This window comes from Eurosta solidaginis, chromosome 5 (genome assembly GCF_040869045.1).
Source record: "Eurosta solidaginis isolate ZX-2024a chromosome 5, ASM4086904v1, whole genome shotgun sequence".
Classification (NCBI taxonomy): Eukaryota; Metazoa; Arthropoda; class Insecta; order Diptera; family Tephritidae; genus Eurosta; species Eurosta solidaginis.
The window spans coordinates 48159169-48171877 of NC_090323.1; the positions used below are offsets into that span (position 1 = coordinate 48159169).

Genomic DNA, 12709 nt, shown 5'->3' on the forward strand with positions numbered 1-12709 from the left:
TCCAGACTGGAACTCGACCTATCCAAAAATCAACGATCCAGTAAATGGAACAAACTATCTCGGAATCAGCCTGCTTAATATCTAGTATAATGTCTCATATAATGTATTTTGCGAATGACTGTATCCCAAAGTCAGCGAACTGATTTGATCTTTTACTCTCGACGAGATATCGTGAGGCGTAAATATCTGGGAAAGATCTATTAAATGCGAGCTAACTCCCATCATATTGGGCTACTCCAGTCGAGCTCGGCTGGCGTATTATAATGAACTCTCTATATCTTCCTGCTGAAGATATGGCAATAGGAAGCTTTGAAACGGCTATAAACGAGGAAGGCAATTCTGCACGACCATGTAAGGTTAGGTTGGACTCTCAGTATTGGGAGAATTTATTTGGCGACCAATCTTCAACGCTTTGCAGACCCGCGCAGGAATTCATGTCTTTTTTTTTTATCTCACTCAACTTGATTGGCGCGTCTACTACAATGGCTCGAGAGCTGCGTCGTCTCATTACCTAGGACCCGGTAACACTGGAGGTTTCTCCTCATGCTAACTATTTCATTTAACCTTTTTGCACATCTTTTTTTTCTTATATCCTTGCCAGATATTTATATGTTAAGTTCCGGAAAATAGCACTAGCCCGACCATATTGGAAATGATCACATTGAGCCTTTTATGTCTTCCAACCGTCTTCGTCCGCGAGGTACTTGGGGTCGCCAGAGCCTCGCCTGCTATATAAACAGGATTTGCGACGGCTTAGCTTAACAATTTGGGTGAAGAACCTATAAATTGCACTAACCATCCCTTGAATCCCGCCTATTTGCACTCTAGCACGCATCTGGATGATATTCCCCTTGTATTTTTGCCCCTTATTTTTGCCCTCTACTGTTTCTGCCTGAAAGGTAATACTTAGGGCAACTTGCTATTGACTGTATGGGGTAGTCGTATGGTGACCAGCTTTGAGCAAGGCGTCAAAACTAAATTTGTTAGGTAAAGTCTACAAATCTATGATAGCATACGTGGTGCTCTAAGAAGATCGCCTTGCGAAGCCAGTTGTAACAATAAAACCATAGGGCTGTCTGAAGAAATACACATTTCTTCCTCCTATTACGGATCGCTGTCCGACTACAAAAGTTGCGAAAAACAACATTACCAGTAGGAATGAATGAGCAGAGTCGGATAGGTGCCTTGCTGTTGACGGCAGCATTTCCATATACACCGACGATTCTAAGCTAAAAGGCAGATCAATGTAGTAGTGTCTTCCAGGCAGAAGTATGAGCCATAACGGAAGGCGCAGTTAGAATAAGAACACCCAATAACGGAAACGAAATTTTTATTTTCAGCGACAGCCAGGTAGCTTACAAATCCCTTGGCGCCTACTAGTTCAACTCTAAACTAACACTAAACTGCTGCCGATCTCTTCAAGAAGATGTCCCAACAGAATCATGTCAAGGGAAACTGCATTCCGAACGAACTCACTAGGCAGGGTAAGACCAAGCAGATTCTTCCTCGCCAAGAACTTAGAGCTTAGGTATGCCCTTACCACATGCAAGCTTATGCTAAAAGAGCGCATCCACCGTGAAGCCGTCTAAATATTGCTACAAACATCGGGGCGTATACATAAAAGGAAACCTGGCCAAAACGGGACCCTAAGAGATCCCATCACGCTTACAGAGTAAGTAGGTATAAAATGTCCATGCTAGTAGGAGTACACACTGTACACTGCCTTATAGGTAGGCATGCAGAAAGGTTAGAAGCGCCATAGCGTCATTGCTGCAGGAGTGGTAAAGAGGATGAAGACGAGGAAACGGTGTTTTACCTCATCTGCAACTTCCCGGCGTTAAGTGGGAACTCGCTTTCTGGATAATCTGGCAACCACTGCAACCAAACCTAGCGTAATGTGGCCATTTCTGTCTAGAGCGACGTCTATCATTGGCATAAAAGCAAGGTGGGTATGGTATTTATAGTATCCACCACTTCACAACACACGCATACCAAAAGAGGTGCTTTTTTTAAGAAAACTCGAACCAAATCTTGTTTTAACTTTTTTGCATTTATTTTGAACTTTTTTAATTAAAATTTTTTTTGTTTTGCTTTGCCTTTAAAAATACCAGTTTCTTTTTCGTTTTTTTTTTATTTTAATTTTCATTATTCACTTAATTAATATCTTACTTTTTTCCTTTTTTGTTATTTCTTTAAATTTTTGCAAAAATTTTGTTATGAATGCTCATTTTTGGCTTTTGTCGCCTGCTTGTCACTTAACGGCACTTAAATTTTAATATATTTTTTTTACTTTTATTAACTAAGAAAAAACGAAAACAAAAAAAACAACATTCAATAGCAATATTTTTTATTTTATGCTTTTTTTTATTGGTTTACATTTTTTAATTTTTTTTTTTCGTTTGCTTGTAATATTACGCGCCGCCAGCAATATTTTATTTCTTTTGTTAAATAATTGCAATTCTTCTTGCGCACAAATTTGTCCACGCTACGTTCACACGCTGCTCTCAAACACGACTGCAGTAGCTTCATAACATTCACATGACTAAAAACAGCAAAAATATGTAAGTGAAATATTTGAATGGCACAGAGGCAGCAAACAGCTGATGCAGTCGACTACCGTCATTTTAGCCAACAATAGCAACAAAAACATCATGGGTCTAACAAAAAGGCAAGCGAGAATAAGAGTAACCCAGGAAACAAGTTTGTTATATAAATGAAAACGACGTACAATCAAGGCGAAGTCAGTTCAGGTGTTGTTATCCCAAAGCTTATTGCTTCTTCTTGATTATTTTCCATACAACGCCTTGTACAACTTACTTACTTACTTAATTGGCGCTTAACCGTCTAAACGGTTATGGCCGTCCAACAAGGCGCGCCAGTCGTTCCTTCGCTCCGCCAACCCGCGCCAATTGGTCACACCAAGGGAGTTTAAATCGTTTTCCACCTGGTCCTTCCAACGGAGTGGGGGCCGCCCTCTACCTCTGCTTCCATAGGCGGGTTCCGATAGAAACATTTTCTTAGCCGGAGTGTCATCTTTTATGTCTGCGTAGAGCTCGTTCAGCTCATCGTTGAATCTTCTTCGGTACTCGCCATCGCCAACGCGTAAGGTCCATAAATATTTCGAAGAACTTTTCTCTCGAACACTCCCAAAGCCGCTTCATCTGCTGTTGTCATGGTCCATGCTTCTGCCCCATATGGCAGGACGGGTACGATAAGTGACTTGTAGAGTATGATTTTCGTTCGCCGAGAAAGGACTTTACTTTTCAATTGCCTTCCTAGTGAGAGAGTGATTCTTCGCTGGATTTCAGTGCTGATGTTGTTGCTGGTGTTGATGCTGGTTCCCAAATAAACGAAGTATTTTACTATTTCGAAATTATGGCTGCCAACAGTAGCGTGGTTGCCAACGCGCGTATGCGCTGACTCTTTGCTCGATGACAGCAGGTACTTCGTTTTGTCTTCATTCACCATCAAACCCATCTTTACCGCTTCTTTTTCCAGTTTGGAGTAAGCAGAACTTGTACAACTATGATAGAAAAAATGGAGGAAGTTCCATTTAATGTGACGTTAGCCACTTGACTTTTGCGGGGACAATGACAATTTCACCGAAAATAAGCTACCAGATTAAAAAATGTTACGAATTGTTCTAATTTTGATGGATTTCGTATTAACGGATACGACTAAATTACTTTCACACTTATTTTAAATAAGAAAGAAAAAATGAGCTACATGCGTTAGATATATTTTAATACGAAATATAATCCTCGAAGAGAAGGTTTTTAGAAAGTTTTTCGAGCTCCCGAAAATTGCTTTGGTTGAAGAAACATTGATCGAAGTATACAAAGCAAGGGAATATAGCCTTGTTAAGTGTCCGTACGTTTTCTCAGAACATGTTCACAAAACATACACGTTTGTCAATTGATTGCCCAAAGGCGGTCCTTATAAACCAACACCGGAACTTCTAAAGAGTTTAGCATATTTAAATTCAATTTCAAGTCCACATGTCCTGTAGCTCTGCAGGTTACCCGTTGTATCAGGGGTCACTTTGGGGCAAGCCCCGCTTATACACATTCTATGCACTTTTAGCATTAACATGGATGTGGCATCCCACAAACTAACAAATTGAGCACCTACCACTCACTGCAGACTTTGGAGGTAGACTTTTTCCCAACACGCCTTGAGAAATATCCACTGTAGAGGATGATAATAGGGCATTGATAGAACAACAGGATTTTTCGTGTATTTTTTTTCCGTCTAGGGGTCAAGCTGCCATAAAGATATGGGTCATTAACCAATGTATGAGTCATTATAGACTATTTTTCAATAAAATTGCCTGTTTTACTGATTGTCAATAGATATTGTAACGAATTTACTTTCAATTCCCCTTATTTGCAATCTTCTACTAAGTTCGAATCACTAAACTGTTGAATAAATAACTCCAGAATTGAATAATGGAAAAATGGCCTTTATTAAAGTATTTCACAATAAATAATACTGCTATTGCTCGCCAGATAGCGTCTTAATCAAAACGTACATATTTGTAGACATAATGATTGAATTATTGATGTGCATTCACGTCACTGCTTAGCATCGGCTTAGAGATGACAGTACCCTTAGTGTTGCTAATATTCGTTACAATATGTATGCACATAAATCGGGCTAAAGCATATTGTTATTGTCTGAGATGACCATTGCGTTTTCATCCTTTCATTTCGTACGGGTCCTGTCAAACGGATCCATTATGTTCCACCACTCTCTGTGGGGCTCATAGAAGCAGTGAAATGTCATATAATCACACCCTTTCAATACCCTTTTATAGTTGAATTTTGAATAAAAGACCTGTACGACAAGCATATTAGCCGTGTATATACGTCTACGTTTGCGCGTAAAAAAACGCTTATCCTGACTTAGATAATACTTAGGAGATCCATCTGACGGCAACTAGCTATAGAACATGTCTGCGTAGAGCTCGTTCAGCTCATCGTTGAATCTTCTTCGGTACTCGCCATCGCCAACGCGTAAGGTCCATAAATATTTCGAAGAACTTTTCTCTCGAACACTCCCAAAGCCGCTTCATCTGCTGTTGTCATGGTCCATGCTTCTGCCCCATATGGCAGGACGGGTACGATAAGTGACTTGTAGAGTATGATTTTCGTTCGCCGAGAAAGGACTTTACTTTTCAATTGCCTTCCTAGTGAGAGAGTGATTCTTCGCTGGATTTCAGTGCTGATGTTGTTGCTGGTGTTGATGCTGGTTCCCAAATAAACGAAGTATTTTACTATTTCGAAATTATGGCTGCCAACAGTAGCGTGGTTGCCAACGCGCGTATGCGCTGACTCTTTGCTCGATGACAGCAGGTACTTCGTTTTGTCTTCATTCACCATCAAACCCATCTTTACCGCTTCTTTTTCCAGTTTGGAGTAAGCAGAACTTGTACAACTATGATAGAAAAAATGGAGGAAGTTCCATTTAATGTGACGTTAGCCACTTGACTTTTGCGGGGACAATGACAATTTCACCGAAAATAAGCTACCAGATTAAAAAATGTTACGAATTGTTCTAATTTTGATGGATTTCGTATTAACGGATACGACTAAATTACTTTCACACTTATTTTAAATAAGAAAGAAAAAATGAGCTACATGCGTTAGATATATTTTAATACGAAATATAATCCTCGAAGAGAAGGTTTTTAGAAAGTTTTTCGAGCTCCCGAAAATTGCTTTGGTTGAAGAAACATTGATCGAAGTATACAAAGCAAGGGAATATAGCCTTGTTAAGTGTCCGTACGTTTTCTCAGAACATGTTCACAAAACATACACGTTTGTCAATTGATTGCCCAAAGGCGGTCCTTATAAACCAACACCGGAACTTCTAAAGAATTTAGCATATTTAAATTCAATTTCAAGTCCACATGTCCTGTAGCTCTGCAGGTTACCCGTTGTATCAGGGGTCACTTTGGGGCAAGCCCCGCTTATACACATTCTATGCACTTTTAGCATTAACATGGATGTGGCATCCCACAAACTAACAAATTGAGCACCTACCACTCACTGCAGACTTTGGAGGTAGACTTTTTCCTAACACGCCTTGAGAAATATCCACTGTAGAGGATGATAATAGGGCATTGATAGAACAACAGGATTTTTCGTGTATTTTTTTTCCGTCTAGGGGTCAAGCTGCCATAAAGATATGGGTCATTAACCAATGTATGAGTCATTATAGACTATTTTTCAATAAAATTGCCTGTTTTACTGATTGTCAATAGATATTGTAACGAATTTACTTTCAATTCCCCTTATTTGCAATCTTCTACTAAGTTCGAATCACTAAACTGTTGAATAAATAACTCCAGAATTGAATAATGGAAAAATGGCCTTTATTAAAGTATTTCACAATAAATAATACTGCTATTGCTCGCCAGATAGCGTCTTAATCAAAACGTACATATTTGTAGACATAATGATTGAATTATTGATGTGCATTCACGTCACTGCTTAGCATCGGCTTAGAGATGACAGTACCCTTAGTGTTGCTAATATTCGTTACAATATGTATGCACATAAATCGGGCTAAAGCATATTGTTATTGTCTGAGATGACCATTGCGTTTTCATCCTTTCATTTCGTACGGGTCCTGTCAAACGGATCCATTATGTTCCACCACTCTCTGTGGGGCTCATAGAAGCAGTGAAATGTCATATAATCACACCCTTTCAATACCCTTTTATAGTTGAATTTTGAATAAAAGACCTGTACGACAAGCATATTAGCGGTGTATATACGTCTACGTTTGCGCGTAAAAAAACGCTTATCCTGACTTAGATAATACTTAGGAGATCCATCTGACGGCAACTAGCTATAGAACATGTTGCACGGAAAAGTGGAGACACAAACCTACGTTGGCCATACTGTATAACCTATATCTGAATCGGATGCGATGAATAGTGGATACACACCATTTTTAGAGGTGATACATAGAATTAGTGTTGAGGTGAAACATAAGACGTGTTTTTTTATACACGCGTATACGTTTACGTTTGCGCGTGAATAAAAACGCCTATCCTCGCTTAGATAATGCTTAGGAGACCCATCTAGCGGCAGTGCTTAAATAACTACAGCTGCAGCACAGGTGGTACCGAAAATCGGAGACACAACCCTCTTATGGCCATAGGGTATAACATATAGCTGAATCAGTTGCGATGAATTCATAGAATTAGTGTAGAGGGTGAAACAGAGACACATATTTCAGTTGCATCTGAGTATAACACGTATTGAAATTTAGGAGTACTAATTTTCTGCGCAGCAATTTAAGAAGAGTAGATAAAATTTAACGCTTAGCAGTCCATATACATAAAGTTTAAGCGTAAACATATATAGATGTAAAAAACACAGCTATTATCATATACTCAAACAAATCTAAGGCAACGTTGTCTAATTGTTGTTGAACAGTTAGGCATATTCCGGAATCCCCTCCCGAATACTGCATAATCAATATACAGGGTTCGTACTTGAAAAATTAAAAAAAAATTTTATTTAAATTGACTTAAAACAAGTAAAAGTGTCTAAGTTCGGGTGTAACCGAACATTATATACTCAGCGTGAGCTTCAATTGTACATTTCATTTCAGATAAATTACTTTTCTACATAACACGTGGCACCACCAGTTTAAAAAACAAATGTCTCCCCATTTCCTCTTACAATAAAACTTGATAAGTGAAATATCATTGATTCAAAACTATTTTTTGCTAAGTTATAGCTTATTATTCTAGTCTACGACCCTTTTAAACTTGTTTTATATCTAAGTTGCCGTGGTCTTTAACCGATACCGTCCATTTTTACTCGAAATATTTTCTGCTATAGGAAAAATATGTGTACACAATTTCATTACGATCCGGTAATTTTTCTTCGAGTTTTGGCTCCCGAAACATAGAAAATTGTGCCACGCCAATTTTTTTAAATTTGAAGTTTTTCTATTTATTGTTATAAATCCACTTGGGAAATGAAATACCATTGACATAAAGCTCTTCTTTGCAAAGATATAGTTTACTTTATTGGTGCACGACCCTTTTAAAAATCTTTTATATAAAAGTGGGCGTCCTTCACCGATTTCGTTAATTTTTCTTCAAAGCATTCCTTATAGTAAAGGCGACCTCTCTGCCGATAGGTTTAACGATTTTTGATTTATGATTATTAATATTTGTAAAATTGATTTTATCACAAGTGGGCGGTGCCACGCCCATTTTAAAAAATGTTTTAAAATTTTCAACATTCTAGGTGTATTATTTACTTAATAATCAGGTTTTTTGTTTTGTTATATATATAAAAGTGGGCGTGTTTATCATCCGATATCTCAATATTTACTCAAGTTATCGTGTTAACGGACAGACGGACGGACGGGCATGGCTCAATCAAATTTTCTTTCGACACTGATGATTTTGATATATGGAAGTCTATATCTATCTCGATTCCTTTATACCACCAACCGTTGTTATCCAATCAAAGTTAATATACTCTGGTGCAAAGCACGCTGAGTATAAAAAGTCAAATTTGGAATGACAAAGGACTTCAACGACAAGTTAAAAACGTGCATGAGGTAGTTTACTCCATCATGTCACATCATCAGAAGATATTTGTTTCAGCATTGGCAAAGCTATACCGTCAGGTCATATTGACTTGGAAGACTTGTCGTTTTTAATGAACGGCACGACGTGTTTGTGGTTTTATGCTCATCAGTCTGCACGACGTCCAGCGTTGTATACTAGAGGATGCACTACAAATGGCTGGCAGATATTGAGCGCGCATTACTTCGAATCCGATAGAGTTTTATCGCCAAAGGCTATAATTTAACAACTGTCGACATACATATCGTTATATGGATCAAGTCAAATTTATAGACGACCCCAACCTGACGGGTCTGGGCTCAGACATATCAATACGCAGGTAGGATTTTAATATTTTCAGTCGACGAGAAATATTTTCAGCTTTAATAATGGCTAGATGGATTCTTTTCTTTCAGATTTGGTTACTAAACCAGAAAATTCCGCTAGTGCTAGTTCGTTGAGTCCTGCAGGTGTCTCATTAATGAGTATTCCACTATAAGTGATAACTCAGTGAGCCTAGTACGAATATTAAATATATTCTGCATAAGCTGCAATCTTTCAGGTTATTAAAAAATGTTCAATTTAACTTCCAGATTTAAAATGTTCGCTGGGTAAGTAGGCACATAGGCCCAACCATATACACACACGCACAAATTCGATAACACCACAATCCAACCAAACGCTGTCGGGTAGCAGCTGAGCAGCAACCGGCAGAACTTGAGAGCAGATTTGGAGAGAATAAACGGAAAATTTGAGTGAGCGATATAAATGTGTGAGAGTAAAGTTAATTTATTGCAAAACGAAAAAGTTTTGCAAAGTCACATTATTGCTAGCAAAAGCAAAATTGGCAAACAAGTGCAAGCAAAGCATGAATAGGTGTGTGCGTTTTTAAGAGTACAAGTTGGTGCTAGTGGGGATTTACAAAGAGGTGTAAGCAAATACATACATACGTGCAAAGTGGTTGAGCAAAGTAGAGTGTGTGGAACAGTTGTTTTTGGCCGATGGGTAATGTTAACTTCTATGAATGGCTAATACAAGGGGACGAATGCATATGTTCAAAGGTTTGTATGAGTGTGTGTGTGTGTGCGTAATGCATGATTTGAATCGACGGTTGCCGGCTTTGCCGCTTCAGTTGGGAGTTATTGTATAGGGTCATAGCAAGTAAAAAGGAAATCACATAACATACGAAAAGTACAACATAAGCAATAAAACATTTTCTGGTGTATAATACAACAACAACTACATATATAGAATATTGTATGAAGTACATGTAAAGCGATAATATTATGCGCAAAATACGGTCACTGCCTTTAGACAGGGATTTGTATGTAGATTTTGGGTAAAATTGCGACAGAATGGAAGCTCAATACAACAAACAAGTATACCGAAACATAAACTTTTAACCAGGGATTGAAAATAAATTTTACTGCCCAAAATGATTTAGTTTTGTTCTTTGTTACACTGACCACCGATAAATGGATTGATTTATATTTTTATTCGATTTTTACTTATTATTAAGAATTCATTCCCGATACCGGCCCACCTCGGGAAGTTTTGATGGGCTTACCACAGTAAGGGGCGCTGCTGTGGCTGACGGTTCTTTCCCCGTATATAATACTGGACCGCTGAGCCCGCCTTGTCGGGCAGGTGGTCGTACAACCAAGATGAACGACTCATTACCAAATTGTAATAAGGAGGATGACTGAGTCGTACGCCGAGGACGACGAATACGCATTAAGCGTTGCGTCGGACTCGGGCAGCGAGAGTAGTGCTGATTCAATGAACTCCGTGTTGGAAAAAGCACACAAATGAAAACGGAGTAGAAGAGTGGAGAAGGGTACGGAGCAGAGGAAGTAAAAAAGCTCTCTCGCAGTACCGCGCAGCACTAAGAATTGTCCAACGCCTTGGAGCAGTGGTCGACCCAACAGAAGTGGAGATAGAGCGCTTGGAATGGGCCCATGAGGCAGTAGAAGTTGGACGAAGGCAGTTCAAAAGGTTTGCTGCTAGAAACCCTCGGTTCTGCAACCGGTACGAGGAGGAAGGAGCGTCGAATGGCAAATGAAGAGGCAACGTTCGGCGGAAGGCGACAAGCCTGCTTTCAAGAGGCAGAAAGGACCCAGTCCCAAAGCCGCGAGGCAGGGCAGTCGCATATACAAGACAAGTAGGCCCAAAGCTGTAAGACAGATGGGCCCCAATAGCGAGGTAGCAACTTCCTCGAAAGGTGTGGGAAGTTCCAACTACGGAAGTAGGAGATAAGCCAAAGGGAGATAACGCTAAGACTCCGGCTTTCTCGGGGGTGCTAAAGGGAGTTAAAGCTAAGACTCCGGATTTCTCGGAAGTGCCAAAGGGAGTTAAAACTATGACTCCGGCTTTTCCCGAGAAGGTGAGTGATGTGGCAAAGCAGTCACTGACTGTGGCGCTAGTTGATCGTAGGAGTCCTTTCGGACAGATGACTACTGAAAGGTGGAGATCTGTAGAAAGGGAACTTATAAGCTTAATGCTTAAGATGATGCGGGAACAACCAAGTAAGCCCCTTCCAACCTTTGATTCGGGGGGATGGTATAATGGTGTGAAGATGATAGCGTGCGACAACATCGCGAGCTTGCGGTGGCTGGAGGAAGTGGTTCCAAACCTCCAAAGGCAAGGCACGAACGCGTGGTTTGAGGTGGTGGATAAAGCGCATGGATACCATGCGTGATGAAGTCGGAGGATACACTGAGGCATCTGCAGAATCAGAATCCGAACATACCGACACAGGATTGGAAGGTACTTACTGTATATCGGCCTACGGAGGAAGTTCAGTTCCACATCTTCCAAATAAACAAGCAGGGGGAGGATATATTGCACACGCGGCTTGGAAAAATGTCCTTTGGTACAGGCAAAATGTATATGCGACTCAGGAAAAGAAGTCCCGAGGATAAAAATCCTAACACGCTGGAAGTGGGCGAAGTCGAAAAGAACCTCAAAAGCCTAAGGGAAAAAAGACAGGTGGAGGTAGCCGACGTCACCACGAAGGTGTTAGAAGAGGACCAACAGCCAGATGGTGCTGTGAGTCGCACAAAGGAACACCCGGCACAACAGTTAAAAGAGGCTGAAGGTGGCTTCGAACACTCTAAACCAAAAGGGCAAGGGGAGGACGACGACGTCACGACGAAGGTGCTGGAGGGGAACAAACAGCCCAATGGTGCTGCGAGTCCTACAGATAAACCTCCAACACAGTAAAATGGCGTCGAGCGAACTCCTCCTAACCCTTGAGGAGGGTTCGTTTGACGTGGCGCTGATCCAGGAGCCGTGGTTCTCATCGGGAGGAAAGGTTTCTGGGCTTAGCGCGCGTGGATTTGGCGTTTACTATGCGCAAACGGAAGGACGGGTGCGAGCTGTAGTAATGGTAAGGAAACAGGTGAATTCATATATGCTGCCTAACTACACTACTGAGGACCTCGTAGTGGTGGCCGTTGAGCAAAGGAATAAGCAGGCACTTGTCCTGGCATCCTGCTACATGGCCGATGCTGCGGAGGTTCCACCGATGGAGTGCAAGAGGCTAGTCCAGGACGAAGGGCGCAAAGGGCGGTTGGTCATAGGAGCAGATGCAAATGCGCACCACAATGCGTAGGGAGGAGCAGATACAAACGAGAGAGGCGAATCTCTATTTTGTTACATCCTGCAAACCAATTTGCAGATAGTCAACAGGGGAAATATCCCTACATACATTGGTTCAACATCCAGCAATGTTTTGGATGTTACACTGACCTGCGAACGTGATAGATAGACCGTACTTCTCCGACCATGCGTATATCAGCTTCAGCATCCCCCTAAAGAGGGTAGAGAAGGGAGGAACCTGTAGGAGCCCTAGGTCAACAAACTGGACTAAATTCCAGAAACAGGTAGAAACGAAACTGGGACAACCCAAAGAGGTTGCCAAAGTGGCAGAACTGGAGGAGTCTAATGAATTCCTAACTAGGACGCTTATGTCTGCGTATAACAAAGCTTGCCCTCTAAGAAGATTCAGGGGAAAAGCAAAGCCGCCATGGTGGAGCAATGAGCTGAGTCTTCTAAGAAGACAGGTAAAATAAATGTTTAAGCTAGCAAAGACCGCGGAAAGCGAAGCGT

General features: G+C 40.7%; 1 protein-coding gene across 11 annotated transcripts in view; it reads right to left on the reverse strand.

Moving 5' to 3' along the window:
• Nucleotides 1-12709, reverse strand: part of MYPT-75D (Myosin phosphatase targeting subunit 75D) — a 531155-nt gene that overhangs the window by 226061 nt on the left and 292385 nt on the right. For 5 of the 11 annotated variants that reach the window (XM_067787387.1, XM_067787386.1, XM_067787384.1 and 2 more), the window contains exon 1: nucleotides 2170-3268. The exons of 3 other annotated variants lie outside the window; for them this stretch is intronic. The gene's annotated coding sequence lies outside the window, so the exon portion shown is untranslated. Of the gene's footprint in view, nucleotides 1-1816; nucleotides 3269-12709 lie in introns of those variants that run through there. 3 more of the 11 variants (XM_067787392.1, XM_067787388.1, XM_067787385.1) reach the window with 2 other exon arrangements.